Source organism: Anabrus simplex, chromosome 2, assembly GCF_040414725.1.
Source record: "Anabrus simplex isolate iqAnaSimp1 chromosome 2, ASM4041472v1, whole genome shotgun sequence".
In the NCBI taxonomy this organism is placed as follows: domain Eukaryota; kingdom Metazoa; phylum Arthropoda; class Insecta; order Orthoptera; family Tettigoniidae; genus Anabrus; species Anabrus simplex.
In genome coordinates, this window is record NC_090266.1 from 795,410,744 (window position 1) to 795,427,420 (window position 16,677).

The following is a 16,677-nucleotide window of genomic DNA, read 5'->3' on the forward strand; positions in this document are numbered from 1 at the left end:
AATCGTGACAACCCTGTAGGGAATCGAGGTGAGAACTCTGGATTCAAAAAAAAAAAAAATTAGACGTACAAGCGAGATTCAGAACTTGAACGTTTAATTGAGTGGTATTAGAACTTTGCTAAGTTTGAATTAAACTCTATACCATTGGAAGTGGTAGTGAATGAAACCTCCGTGAGTAAAATTAAGTTAGGCGAAATTGTTCTTAGACTGCAAACATTCAAGTACATTAACTAAATCAAATGCAATTACATTACGGTAGAGGAGCGTACCAGTAAGACGTGAAGAAAAGGGAAGGCAAACTTCAGTGTATGAGAGTGCAGAATTGAAAATGTTAACTACGCCAAAATGAGAAAAAGATCAGTGCCAGGTTTATCATAACGCAGTAACAGGATGGAGGAATGAACGAGGGGACCCTCCTGTCTCGAGGTCTGATGCAGTAGCCGAAAATGAGTACAACAAATATGTAAATTATGTAGTGCTTGCGTAGATGTCTAAAGGATAATAATAATAATAATAATAATAATAATAATAATAATAATAATAATAATAATAATAATAATAATTTTACTGAAGGTACACCGATTCCGTGCATTTAAATTAAGCGCGTTTTAGAAGGCCATTTGCAACTTGTACTTCACACTATGTAGTAGAAGAAGTTAGAATGTTTTTCGACAGAGGTCTCTACTGTCAACCTAGGTAAAACTGAATTGTTTGTAAATTGCGTTGTGTGTTCTAAAATCATCAACAGTTCTATCTCTTCCCGCCAACTTAATATTGCAGCCAATATTGAATTTAACTAATTTATTTAATTCGACAATGAGAACACTTTTTAGTTATTAAATTGACCAATAGAAATTGTGGCTGTGTCAGGGCTTCGGCCCAGATAAATCTGGAACCTTCCTCTCCGCAACAAAAGCTGGGGAATTTCGTGCCATGTTGCCCTTTGATCGCTCATCAAGAGGTTTAGAGTGTGTTAGTAGCGTAGGCAGGGGAAGGGCTGCCTCGTCCATTGCCAGGAGGTCCACCAGCTCAAGGTAGTGGCAGACTCCGTGTAATCATATAATAGTCTCTGAAATACAGTTCGAGCGGAAGGTCTCAAATTTCTTTCGTAATTTAACTTCTCTTTCTAAATGTAAATTCTCAAACAAGTCTAAAGGACTTAGAGAATAAAGAGTGGGAACCCTCTTGTATTCCCCTTCAATTTGGCATTGAGGTTACTATGATTTTATAACATTTAAAATCTCTCTCGTAACTTTAAAAACATTCCTTTCATTTAGTCACAACGTAGTACAGGATTAGCCTCTGTAACGTCTGGCCATAAGCACACATAGGTTTTAAGTATTTCCATGTGAATTTCAAGGAGCGCCAGAATTTTCCACCTAACATTTTGATTTTCGGCCAGTAACTTGAACTTTAAAATAATATAAAGCCACGTAGATTGGGTACTGGTTACCCCTGTTAAAGTCAACTTCTATTATTAATTTTCTTTCAAGGTAAATCAGACTGTTGAGCAGATAAGGTAGTGAATACTGTTTAGTTTTGGTTGTGCCTTTACAGGCTTGAACTTGTAAATATTTGCGAGAGCAGTCTCCTTGACGAGTTTTTGTGTGGAGGAGAGTTTGCTCTTGTTACATTTGCTTTCAGCTCAGTCTATAAAATTGTTATCTGATAATCCTGGACCTTTCTAATATTGTTACTCAAGCTCTAGAAATAAACGTTTGTACATGATTATTGGTTCTTGTCTAGCCATGTTTAAAATTTGAAAGGAATTAAAAATCTATGAAAAAAATACAATCGCAAATTTTGAAGTTTCATAATACTATTTAAACTTTTCTCTATCCACCCATTCATGCCCGCACGTTCTTACACCTCTGTCCACCACGGTATCCCCGTAACAAGTGGTAGCAAACCGTGGTAGAATGGGTCTGAATTGCTCATAGGAGTCAATACCGAACATTAAACATTTTTCCGTTTCTGGAATTTTTTAATTTTTTTCAGTTTCCATTTCACTATGTCTGGTTCTCGAAAAGTCCTTTCACCGGGGTATCTGCGCACGGAGAAATTTATTTACGAACTTTTAATAAGGAAGGTCCAGTCTGGTGGCACGGTTGCTTTAGGTACTGCAAAACTTAAAGAATCTTTAGAGTTTACCATCTGTATTCCAGCATTTGAAGGGAAGGATATCGATGAGGCTCCGTCCACCATAGTTCATGGTGTGGGTTACTGTAGTCACGTCCTAGTTCATGAACCATGAGCAACGTTGAGTGGCCTAGTAAGTGGCCCTGAGAGTAGGGATACCAGTTGCTATGGAATGGGAGTGGACATCTCGGACATATTCTGAATCATGGCCCTCGTTGTGATCAGGCGGCTAGGACTATACAGTCCACCGGTGGTCCATAACCTGTTAGAGGAGAGATCCTTACTTGGACTATGTGTAAGTAGGATAGCATTGTGCTTCATGAATTCACTGAACTCCGAAATATTTAAGCAAGCCTCCGATCTATGGGAGTAAAGGAGTCACACTCCCATTTGACAGGCGCGGGACTCCTTGGAAACAATTTGGCGAAAAAATGCAATTCGATGGGGAGCTGGCAATATTAATGGGGCTTATGGAAGGAAGAAAGTAGTACTAGCGGAGTCAGCTATGAGGATGCATTTGGATGTGCTAGGAATAAGTGATATTCGGGTAAGGGGGATAACGAGGAAGAGATAGGAGATTATAAAGTTTACTTGACGTGTGTGAGAAAGGGAAGGGCAGAGTATGGGTTAGGGATGTTTATCAGGAATACCATTACACTCAACACAGTTTCTGATAGGCACGTAACTGATGTGGGTAAATTTGGCAGTTGGAGGAATTAGGACGAGAATTCCTTCAGTGTATTCACCATGGGAGGGTGCAGATGAGGATGAAGTAGACAAACTTTATGAAGCATTGAGTGAAATCGTGGTAAAAATGAACAGCATAGATAGGATAGTTCTAATGGGCAATTTCAATGTGAGAGTTAGAAATAGAACTGAAGGATACTAAACGGTGATTGGTAAATACAGGTAAGATATGGAAGGTAATGGAAATGGGAAACATTTGCTGGACGTCTGTGCTAGTATGGGTTTAGCAGTTACGAATACATCGCACATCTTAAAATGAAAAAAATAAAAGTCCCAACATCGACGTTTCAATCTGACTATAATTCTATGTCCAAACACTAAGTGAAATTTCAGTAAGAAGTACGTTAACTCATGATCTCACCTGGTCCATGATACGTTAAGGTTAATCATCACGCACAGGAAGTTCAACTACCAATGACCAAAAAATTGAGGATTGAAATACCTCCATTGTCATTCTGAATTTCCACTCGACTAGCCAGTGAAGTTCACCTAGTGTTAAACTAAAGCGCACTAACAACCTACATTGCATAGCGGCTCTCTCCTATCAACCAATCTTTCCAAGTGAAATGCAGTACTCCCTACAATGAAATTGTATCGCCAACGTCAAGTCAAACTGAACGAAATATATATATATAAATACGGTTTGCTACAATGGTCAGTCGGCCGTCGGTCGGCGATGGGGCATCACCTTCTTTCCACGTGAAATATCTCGACCTCATCACCAGGTGCGTAGGGTCCCCTTGTCGGAGGGGGGGCCGAGCGTCAGTCGTTTGGTGTGGTCCTTCTCGCCAGCGACCAGGGAGGCCGTCACCTACGCACCCGCACCGACGCTGCATACCCTGCTACGGGGATACTGGCAATCGTTCAACCCTGGCACCTCGGAGGGCGACATTGAATTTTCAGTTCTTGGGCGGCTATACACACAGCAGCCACGCCAGTGATCCGCTTTGTGGGACATCATGAGTGACGACGGAGACGCTCGCAGTGACGGCTCCCCATCGGGCAACCCGCTGGAGGCAGACATCGCCGAAGACCAGGCGGACTGGAGTGGTCCCCGGCTACGGCCCCGGCCTGCTCCGGAGCCTCCACCTCATCATCTTCCAGGGGCACTTTTTCCAGTGTGTCCAACCAGACACCTGCAGCTGACCTACGTCCCTGTAGCAGTACCATCGTCGGCCCCGGTTCCGTACCTGGATACTCCCGCTGGAAACTACGCCACTCGAATCCTCTGGCCCGGGATATATCTCTCCCGACCTCCAGACGCTCCAGTCACCTTCAGACCGACGAGGCCTTCAACGCAGGTGGATGAGGTCATCCACGACCTGCTCACGGTCGGCATTATCGATAGGGGTGGGTGCAGGTCAGCCTTTCCCTTGTTTTTGGTTCCGAAAGACACAGACGCCGCTCGGGTCATTTATGGCCTGAGTGCCCGGACCCTGTACATTGTTCACCCTCACTTCTATCTTCAAGGCCCAGCGCAGGCTCTCACTTCTATTCCACCAAACCACCTGGCCTGTAAGCTCAACTTGCGGTCAGGATTTTTTCAGATCCCAATATCCAGTTATACTCGGCACCTCTACGGTATTCTATACCGAGGGGCCCGATATCGCTGGACCCGCCTGCCTATGGGGCATATCCTTGCTCCATTCGTCATTCAACGCAGGGCCACAGCTGTGCAACAACTTCTGTCCCAGGAGTTCAACGTCCGTATCTGGACGATTGGCTCATTCACTCCCCAGATCTGACTCCTGCCCTCAGGCAGCCGATCGATACCTACCCGACCCATATACTTGGCATCACCCTTAACTACCGCAAGTCGGTGTTGCACCCGACTCCCATTCTCACGTATCTTGGCGTGACTATCGACATGCCGAGTCAGGAGGTTACAATGCATCATGCAAGCCAGGAACGCGCCCGCCTCATTGTGCGCGACCTGCATACCTTTTCCCCCTCTCAGCTTCAGCAGGCGGCGGGCTACCTTTCACAGCTCAGCTGGGTCATGGGCTGGCCCGTCTTCCGGCGCGCCACATCCTGGCGCAAGAGTTCTTCTGGGTTCGTCGTTTGCTGACCCCTGATCTGCTGGCTCAGCCTTGCCGGATGTCTTCGGGCACCTGCGAGTATATACCGATGCAACACCCTTCCTCGTGGCGGCGGTTGCACCACAGTTCCAGACAACCTGGGCACAGGCGTTCGAGGTCCCAAGATCCATCAACGTGGCAGAGACAGCGGTGGCGGTGTTGGCCGTGCACCACCTACTCGAGGAGCCAGCGGCGGACTTCTTCGACCATCTGATGTTTTTTACGGACAGTTCAGTGGCCCGTTATACACTTCAAGCTGGGCGTGGTGTTGTTTTATACCCCAATGCATTCTTGTTTGACCTGTATGTATCAATAATCAATAAAACTTCACGGAGGGGCATTCGCCTCTCGTGGTGTCCCATCGCTTCGGCCGATAATGCGGCTGATACTCCCTCCCGGGAAGTGCTGGATACAGTACACGCGAGCCTCCAGAACCTATAAAGGCGAGGCCCACCCCGGGAGGAAAGTCAGTCGGCCGTCGGTCGGCGATGGGGCATACCTGGCCGTCCGATCCGCTGGCAACCCAGCTTCATCTTCACAACGTAAGACGGGCCCCCCTTCCCGAACAGCAAACTGACGCGCTCCAAGTCTATTTAACGCCTGAACCAGGACCAGGCCACCATGCCGGACGAACCCCGCGATCCCAACTTGAACGACGTCCTTCTCGCCAGCATCCGGGATCTTCGCACTGCCCACGACGACCTGCGGGACAAGCTACATGATCTCAACGTTCCGTTCTGACGGAAGACGCCGCCTCTCTGAACGATGACCACAACGAGGAGCCACAGCATCAGCAGCAACATCCACCTCAGGTAGCGGGTTATAATTGGCGCAGCATGGTACCTCCACAATACAGCAAGCTTATTCCGGTATCAGATACAGCTGCAGTGATTCGCCTAGCTGAAGCCCTCAAGGTTCTCGTCCCTCCTGCTCCGCTCGGCCGGGACGAGCATGAAGGACAAATGTTGCTGTGGGCCCTGTCGGCCTGGCCCCAACTCGACCCAGCCCAGCAAACCTTTTTCTATACGAGGGCCTCCATGCTGTACGTGGCCCTCACCCGGGGGTGGCAGTACGCCATCCAGTTGGACTCAGCCATCGGTGACGGAGTGTTAGTGCTGCCTCCGGGGTTCCAGTTTCAAATGCCCACCCGGGCGCTTGCGATCAGCCGCGCCACGACTCGTCGAGGCAGAGGACGCGGCTCTCGAGGAGCGCGGGGAACACAAACAACTGCAGCCACCTGATCACAGAGGCGATCCGAGCTCTGCCCCGGACCCAAGCCCTCCGTCACTACCAGCTACCAGCTCCTGGGACTGACTTCGCTTCGTTATTGTGTATTATTTTGTTCCTCTTGCCCTTCTCGGCCATATCATTGTTCTTTTCTCGTGTCTTTACTGACATACATGCATAACACATTTCTTGGCTGTATATATATTGAATTTAAATAATAAAGCACTTGAGGGGAGCAACCTGACAGGTGGGGCCGGTAACTCCCGGGTTTTCCGGGTGGTAGGTCGGCTGCATCACTCGGACTTGCCCTCTCTCGCCTGCTCTCTTCCTGCACGTCATGATGAGAATGAAATGATGATGAAGACAACACATACACCCATACCCCGTGCCAGATAAATTAACCAATGATGATTGAAATTCCCGACCTTGCCGGAAATCGAAATCGGGACCCCTGTGACTAAAGGCCAGCACGCTAACCATTTATCCATGGAGCCGAACACTACAAATGATACTGTGGCCCAACAAATCGTCCATAACAACATAAAAAATATTACAAGTTACTGTGAAGCTCAAGAGTTTAAATAGCTTTAATTCTGCAATTTACGCTGTAACATAACAGACTGATAATTTCCACAATTTCTAACCGAAATTCTTATATTCTGATATCGTGAAATACCTCTCAAACGTGATTATTATATTATTATTACACGCTGTGGGTTGCTGTAGTCACGCCCTAGTTCGTAAACCATGGGCAACGGCTTAGTGGCCTAGTAAGTGGTCCTGAGAGTCGGGATACCAGTTGCTATGGAATGGGAGTGGGCTTCTTGGACATTTTCTGAGTCATGGCCGTCCTTGTGCTCAGGCGGCTAGGACTATACAATTCATCGATGATCCATAACCCGTTAGAGGAGAGATCCTCACTTGGACTATGCGTTCCAGAACCATAACTTGGGTCATCAGGCCCGTCCTGATGGGTATATTCCAGCCTTCTATCGTGCTATACTTTCCACTTCTCTCAATGCTTTCTCTGAAACCCGACCCTTCTTTTGTCAAGCTTGTATGTAAGTCATCTTATGTGTTACCAAACGCTAATACTATGTTTCTTCAATGCCTCACATTTTGACATGTTGTCATTGTTAAAAGTCATTACAGCATCGTAAACACCGAAGTGGAAAGCATTAATTGACACAAGATTTTTGGAATTCTGGACCAAATAACACTGTTAATGAACTCATTCTAATTTTGGGTACGACTATGTAAACACTTTTTCAGTAACTGCACATCAAACAAGTCCCTGAAAATAGGCCTGACTTCCTCTATTACAGCATATGGTCAACCATCCTTGTGTACAAGCCTTCTGATGGTAGTTTGTATCACTTCCTTTGGGGCAGAGTCCGTGGTTCGGTGCAGAACCAGTTGAACCAACGCTGCGAAGTCTGCCACGCCCACACTGCTTTCTCTTAAATCGTTTATGTAAAACATTTCTAGGTACAAAAATATATGTATTATACACAACATTATAGAGGATATTATAATGATCTATAATAAACCCCAAAACGAAAATGGTACATTTCATCATTTTATGATGATCTGGTTTATGATCTGGTTTTAAATATCTTTATCTAATTATGGTATGTTCAATGCTACGTCCCGGGTTCGAATGTCGGGCAATTTATGGGAAATTTGCCCTCGAACAATCGGAGATGGGATAGATTTTCTCTAACATTCCCATTTCCCCTGTCCTTTTTATTGAACACGGTTCGACAACTATCCCTTCATTTTATTGAGACGGCTAGTCACTGATGTATTACCTACCACAAGGCCTTATGTTCCAATCTCGAGCGGTAATTCTGAAATTTCAGGTGGAGAAGAAAGAGGCGAAACATCTCCCAGATTCTTTTCTAATATTTTACCACTGCACCACCGGTGTTTTATCTCCATAGATCGGTTTGAAAATTGTTTCCTTTTTCTTAAAATTAATATTATAGGTTTCGGCTAATTTGCAATCATTACCTCCGATGATGCTGGGCATCCAATCTAGTCTCTTAATAAATACACACTGTTTTGTAATCATTGAACACAATATGAACCGAACATATTTTTTCTTGGACGTGTTAAAACGCAATTGAGGCCTTTCAGTCGATAATAATTGCCTGGAAGGACATTTAGGAATAAAAGAGTAAATTTATTACATCGCCGTGTGACGCTGTGTGTGTGCTTTAATGAACCGGTTGTTATATTGTGTATATTTTTATACTGCTTTTCCGTCAGTCCGTTCATTGCGTCTTCATATTTTGACACTTGGACAGTGTACGTCATTCGGTTTATTATTAAAATAATGTTTTACGTCCCCTCTGTGACTTGACCTTTTGATGATATCTAACCGATGAATATATCTTTCAAACCAATTCATAGCTCTAACTGTTCCCATGTTAAATAACTATTAACTACGTTTCTGATTTAATTTAAATCGGAGTTGGTTACTGAATAGTTGAAAATTAATGACTGGTAACGCCTTGGCTACTTGATAATTCGGAAGGCGCGCGCACATCGTTAATTTCGCAAGCGGCGGGAACACATTTTGCTAAGTCTAAAATCAAGATAATTCCTAATTACTTACAACTTCTTAGCAGTTAAATATCAGGCGGAAGTCATGGTGTTCGCGGTTTGAAGTACGAGTAGTCTCATTATGAACGTTGCGGTAAGTCAAGTATATGAAATAATTCTTCTTTCCTCTGTTCCTCGATTGATAATAATGACTTTTGAAATCAACACTATTCAGCTATGTGCATTTGTAGAGAATCCTTCAAAATCCGTTTTTGAATCTATAGTAACGTGTTAATAACTGCACCTTCCTTATACACTGTTACGTCCTTCAACGTTCAGTTTCAAATCCTCTGCGAATTAACTGTCCGGTGCCGGGCTGAGTAGCTCAGACGGTAAAGCTTTGGCCTTCTGAGTTCTAGCTGGCGGGATTGATTCCACCTCAGTCTGGTAGTATTTGAAGGTGTTTTTAGGTTGCATGATTAACTCACATCAGCAGGTTTCAAAACATTTAATACGCATCAAGGAACTACATTCGATACGACGAACATAAATTCAGTCACTTCAAAGGTATTTACTTGACGAGATCCGCCATCTTAACTGAGAACAAAACCAAAAGACATTCAAAATGCAAAAACATAACATTCTCAATATAAATTCAAACATACAACTTTACATACTTTCACCTTGATTTGTGGGTCAACTCAACACTGATCACTGATTTAGTCTTTCAGGTACTTTAACCAAACGTCCATCTCTTGTTCTGTAACCGTAGACTTCCTGTTAATTTCTACCAGTTTTATCAACAACACGATTACATTCATCATCTTGATTGGAAGATCCCTCAAGAAAACTCCTTCTCAATTCGTCAGATGTGGAGACCTCCAAGGGGTAAAGTCTCTGTACAGGTCGGGTCACTTCTCCATTAGCCGTCCGTAGCTTCACCACTCTCACAACTCCATCTCTACCATGTATGATATCGGTGACTATGCCAAGAGGCCAATCCACACGCTTCAGGGAATCACTGCCAACAGGGACGATGTCTCCTACTCTGACTGCAGGTTGAATCCTCTTCTTAGACTTAACTCGTTGTATCAGTTGTCCCAGATACTCTCTTCGGAATATGTTTAGTAGGTCTCTCTGGATTGAATGTTTATATCTTACTCTTCGGTTCAAACTACGATCGTCAACTTCATCACAATTTGGTAAACCCATTTCTTTCACAATTTGCAGAAATAATGGCGAACTTAAAGGAATCAATTCCGGATATTTCTCACAATATATGTTAAAGGTCGAGAGTTAATTATGGATTCACAGTCACAAAGGGTAGTAGCCATCTCTTCATAGTTTAGACATGCTTTAGCTAATATTCCTTTAAGAAGTCTTTCGTGATTCTAATGATTCTCTCCCACAAACAACCCATCAAGCAGCAGTTGGGGGATTGAATATCCGTTAAGTATGATGAGAATTACTGTGTTTCACAATCAGACCCCAATCTAGCGATTTCAGTTTATTTGCAGCTCCAACAAATTTCGTACCATTATCTGAGAAGATAATAGACCATCTTCCTCTTCGAACTAAAAACCTCCGCAAAGCTAACAAAAATATTTTGCTGAGTGCGATGTCACTATAATTCCAGGTGCACCGCACGATAGACTGCACAAGTGAATAAACACACCCAAGCCTTTCCATTACTTTTAAGGAATAGAGGCCCAGCCATGTCTAATCCGGTTACCTCAAAGACAGCTGCATCTCTTAATGTGGGTTATGAAAGTGGTGCCGCAACTGTTTCTAATCTTTTTAATCTACTTCATCGACACACTACACACTTACAGTAGATATAACAGACCTTACTGATTTTCATCCATTTAGAATCCAGTAACGCTCTCGTAGGATGCTCATTATAAGGTGCTGGCTCCAGCATGTTTATTTGACCCATGATCGGACAAGGTTAGTCTTCTGACAACTTCATGTTTTGAAGGCAAAATCGTGGGTCTTTTGAAATCTTCTTGATCTTTTCGGTAAACAAATTTATTTCTAACCTTTATAATTCCATCAGTGTCTTTCAAGTCATCAAAAGTCCTCAGTTCCTCATCGCTCTCACTGGAGAATGATTCCTCTTGAATTTGAATTACAATCTTCTTTTCAGCAACAGAGTATTCTTGGGAAGTGATATCTCCGTATTTTCGCTCATTCTTTGAACAAGGACAGTTCTGTATAAATCTCAAAATCCGAGCTACTAGCCTTACAATTTTGATATTACTTGAAAATCGTTTGTAGTAACAATCCAGCTCATGTTCATCTAGGGTTAAGAGGCAAATCGTTTTCATCTTGTCTTTTAACACAGCTTGTTTTTCATAAATAGGACAGTCTGGTGGTGAATACGTCCAAGCTTCTATAGGTTCTCTCAACCAAGAAGATCCCTCCCACCATTTCATCAAGCACGCTGAGAATGTTTTAAGCAAGCCTCAGACCTATGGGAGTAACAGAGTCGCACTCCCATTTGACCGAAGAGGGACACCTTGGAAGCAACTTGGCGACGAAATGGAATTCGGTGGGGATCTATCTATATTAATGGGTCTTAAGGAAGAAAGAAAGTAGAACTTGCTGAGTCAGCAAAGGGGGTCATTTGGATATGACAGGCGTAAATGATACTCGGGTAATGACAGATAACTAGGAAGAGATAGGAGATCATAAAGTGTACTTGACGCATGTTAAAAAGGGAAGGACAGAGTGTGGGGTAGAGCTGATCATAGGGAATACTACTTAACGTAACATAGCTTCTGTTAGCCAAGTAATTGAGCGAATGATGTGGGTAGATTTGGCAGCTGGAGGAATTAGGACGAGAATTGTCTCAGTATATTCACCATGTGAGAGTGCAGATGCGGATGAAGATGACAAGTTTTATGAAGCACTGATGACATCGTAGATACGGTAAACGACAAGGATAGGATAGTGCTAATGAATGATTTCAATGTGACATTTGGAAATGGAACTTAAGGTACGAAAGGGTCAATGGTAAGTGCGGGGAAGGTATGGGAGCTAATATGAAAGGAAAGCGTTTTCTGGACTTCTGTGCTAGAATGGGATTAGCAGATACAAATACGTTCTTCAAGCATAAGGCTATTCACAGCTACACGTGGGGGGGGGGGGCGGTTAGGGGCACCAGATCCATAATAGACTATATCATAATCGACTTTCAAATCAGGATATCTGTCAGGAATGTGAGAGTATACGCGTGTTTTTTTTTGGTGAGACAGGCCTCTATCTGATATGTAGTGAAGTAAGTACCTCTAGGCCTAAGTGACATCTTTCTGCAAACGAATAAGGTTAGAAAATCTCCAGGAAGAGGAAGTTGGTTAGAAGAACATGGATATGATTAGTGAGAAATTTCGAACAGTGCACAGTAAGCAAGTTCAGGATATATAAATGTAATGGGTGGGATACAAGGATGCTGTAGTAGACAATAGCAAGAGAATGTCTACGAACAACTGTGTGTAAAGATCGGAAAAAGTGAACATCTTGGTGGAACGATGGAGAGCAGCTTGTCAACGTAAGAAGAAGGCGTATCAGAAATTGCTCCAAACAAGGGTATTGCAGACAGGGAATTGTACGTAGATGAAGGAAATCGAGTGAAACAAATATTTGTTGAATCCATTAAGAAGTCGTTGGAAGATTTCGGTAATAACCTGGAAAGTCTAGGTCAAGCATCAGGAAAAATTTTCTGGAAAGTAATAAAGAATCTTGTGAAGGGAGGGGGAAAGGAAATAAGCAGTAGTTAGTATAATTCAGGTGAACTCATAATAGATCCCAGGCAATCACTGGACATGTGGAGGGAACATTTTCAAAACCTTTTCAAAGTAAAAGAAATCTTCCTGCTGGTGTCGCGAACAACCGAGCTCATGGGTAGGAGGAAAATAATGTTGGTCAATTTAGGCTTGAGGAAGTGGAAAGGTTGGCAAATAAACTCCATTGTTATAAAGCAGCAGGAATAGACGAAATTAGACCTGAAATGGTAAAAAATAGTAGAAAGCAGGGATGAAATGGCTTCATAGAGTAATAACATTAGCATGGAGTGTTGGTAGTGTACCCTCACATTGTACAAAAGCAGTAATTGCACCTATCTATAAGCAAGGGAAGAGGAAGGACTGCAACAACTATCGTGGTACCTCATTGATTAGTATACAAGGCAAAGTATTCCCTGGCTTCTTGGAGGGGAGGGCGTGATCAGTGGCTGAGTTGAAGTTAGATATGAAAACCACTGTGATTTCAGACCACAGGGAGGATTTCAGGTTCAGATTTTCACTACGCACCATGTAATTGAAAATGCTACGAGAGAAGTAGGCTGTTATGTTTATGTTTCGCAGATCGGGAAAAGCATATGACAGAGTAACGAGAGAAACGATCTTCACCATTCTGAGTGAATATGGTTTTAAGGGTAGATTATTAAAATTAATCGAATGCATATATGTTTGCAATTGGGTTTCAGTGAGAATTTATGGTAGAATGAATTCTTGGTTCAGGGTACTTCCAGAGGTTAGACAATGCTGTAATCTTTCACCTACCGGGCGAGTTGGCCGTGCGCGTAGAGGCGCGCGGCTGTGAGCTTGCATCCGGGAGATAGTAGGTTCGAATCCCACTATCGGCAGCCCTGAAGATGGTTTTCCGTGGTTTCCCATTTTCACACCAGGCAAATGCTGGGGCTGTACCTTAATTAAGGCCACGGCCGCTTCCTTCCAACTCCTAGGCCTTTCCTATCCCATCGTCGCCATAAGACCTATCTGTGTCGGTGCGACGTAAAGCCCCTAGCAAAAAAAAAAATCTTTCACCTTTGCGCTTCGTCGTTTACACGGATCATCTGCTGAAAATTATAAAGGGGCAGGTAGGGATTCGGTATGTGAAAATGTAGTAAGCAATCTGCCCTATGCTGACGACTTGGTCTTAATGGCAGATTGTGCTGAAAGCCTGCAGTCTAATATCTTGGAACTTGAAAATAGGTGCCGTGAGTACGGTATGAAAATTAGCCTTTTGAAGACTAAATTGATGTCAGTAGGTAAGAAATCCAAGGGAATTTAATGTCATATTGGTGATACAAGTCTGGAACATGTAGATAATTTTAAGTATTTTGGGATGTGAAGTTTCCCATGATGGTAGTGTAGAAAGTGAGATTGAATCAAGGTGCAGTAAAGTTAACGTAGTGAGCCCGTAGCTGCGATCAACAATAATTTGTAAGAAATAAGTCAGCTCCCACACGAAACTCCCTTTACATCGGCCTGTTTTCAGACCAACGTTGCTTTATGGGAGTGAATGCTGGGTGGACTCAGGATATCTTATTGATAAGTTACAAATAACAGACATAAAAGGAAAGAGAATGTTTGCTGGTACGAACAGGTAGGTATAATGGCAGGATGGTACTCGGACTGAGGAGACAAAGGCTAAGATAGGAATGAACTCGATGGACGAAGCTGTACTCACAAACCGTCTTCGGTGGTAGGTTAATGTGAGACGAATGGAGGAGAATAGCCTACCTAGGAGTATAATGGCTCTGTTATGGAGGGTAAGAGAAGTACAGGGTGACCAAGACAACGATGGTTATACTCAGTTTCAAGTTCTTTAAAGATAAAAGGTAGAGAACTAAATGAGTCTACAGCACCAGTTGCAAGTGGAGGATTGTGGCGACTTTTCATAAGTTCACACTGACTTGCAAGCTGAACGCTGAAAGGCAGAAACGTCTATAATGATGATGCATGTATGTTATTATTCTTATTCTTATTCTTATTCTTATTCTTATTCTTATTATTATTCTTATTCTTATTCTTATTCTTATTCTTATTCTTATTCTTTTTCTTATTCTTATTCTTAACCTTATTCTTATTCTTATTCTTATTCTTATTCTTATTCTTATTCTTATTCTTATTCTTATTCTTATTCTTATTATTCTTATTCTTATTCTCCTGCATTTGAAGCAGCTTTCTTGTATCCTTTAGTTATTCTCCTATTATCTGTAAATCATTATAAACTGGATCTCCCTTTCTCTTACCCTTCCTTGTCGAATTCGTTATTTTCCTAGAAAACCAATCCTCCCCCCTCAGTCCCATATGACCCTATCACCTATTGGTTTATGCGCTTAGCTACATTCATCGAGTTCAGTCATTACTTAGCTTTCACCTCCATATGCCGAGTATACACTCATGCCACTGTTTCCACTTATTCGTACCAGCTATCATTCTCGCTACTTTCGTGCCTGTTACTTCTACCTAATGGATACATATATTGTTAGTCTGCCCAGCTTTCACCACCGTACAACGGAGTCCTTATGGCAACAGACCAATACAGGGTTAGTTCCGCCTGAATTCTCTCTTCTTTCTTACATAATACTATTGATTACCACTGCGAATTCATTAAACTAGCCTTGTGAAACCTTGATCCTATTTCACTCACTACACTACTATCCGGGGAAAATACGTATTCTAAGCAATTTAAGTGATCTACCTATTCCACTTTGGAATTTCCTAGCTGACATTCAATACTCCTCGGTCTCTTCACAACTGACGGATGAAGTGTTTTTTATTATTAGTATTATTATTATTATTATTATTATTATTATTATTATTATTATTATTATTATTATTATTATTATCATTATTATTCAGGGCAGCTGACGGTGAGGTCCTAACCCACCATCTCCTTATTACTCACAGCCACATTACTCTAACCACGCGGCCAACTCACTCGGTTGCCAGTGAGTGATCCTATTTCAGAATATATTTCCAATGATAGAGTTGAATCTAATATAATAGGTAACAGAAAGTATTAAAACCTTTTTTTTATTTAATGGTATGGGTAACGTAGTCACTGAAGTCTCCTCACAGGATAACGAGAGCAAATGCCGTGAATCTCTGACAAAGCGTAACCCTGAAGGAAACCGTATTAGATGTCTGACTATACTACGTTATTTACGTAAGTGATTGATGAAATGATATTAACTTAGCTGCTTTGCTCAATAGAGTGCCCAACCAGGAATCATTACCGTATCTGAGAAAGGGTGTAATTTCATTATGCAGAGTATTACGTGACTACCCACATCAAAGTAGAGTTCTAATTACTGTATTCTGGTCGCTTGATGAGTCACAGGGGAACATCAGTATTCGGACACTAATGTTAACCGTCATCTTTCGAAGTGACGCTGACACTGCCTCCCAAAATACAGGTGTTCGAAGGGGAAGATATCAATATTAATGAAAACTTGTTTGCTGAAGTTTTACTAGGAGATATTTTGGTTACTGCAACATTTTTGGTCATCAGGTTTACACTCTCATACCCCACACCAGCTAAATACGGTTAATATCAACAGTAAGGAATGCATTTCTTCTAAGTAAGATGGCAGTGAACTCAGTAGAGAGTAATGCTTCAGAACGACATATGGACTCCAGCCCAGTTTATGAATGAATGATGTTTCTGATATTAAACCTATGCGGGGGGATGAATTCTTATTAGTACGTTCTCCATCCGTGGTTATGTGGTGTATTGTACGTGGAAGATGTGGTCTGTATTAAGACAAAGACGAATACCTTGTCCCAGAATCATACAAATCAACCAAAAGCTGCTGTAATCCCCGAACCGACCCAGAATCCAACCGGGACAAACAACTGAAGGTGGCTACGCTGACCGTTCATCCAAGTAGCCTACCAGATAGAGATTTGTTAATTTACATTAAGGTCGTAGGGCATCTGAACATCAGCTTTGACTATGGGTGTGTTGGTGACTGTGTGTACACTTGTATTGCAGTACCCCGGGATCTGCCGTGGAAAGTGTGGCTAAATTGATATATTATTGTCTTCTCGGGTGTTGAAGTACTCTCTTGACAACAGCTGGTATAAATAATCCATGAAGAAGAAACATGTTAGGGATAGTTAACTTTACTGAAAACTTGTGAAATTTG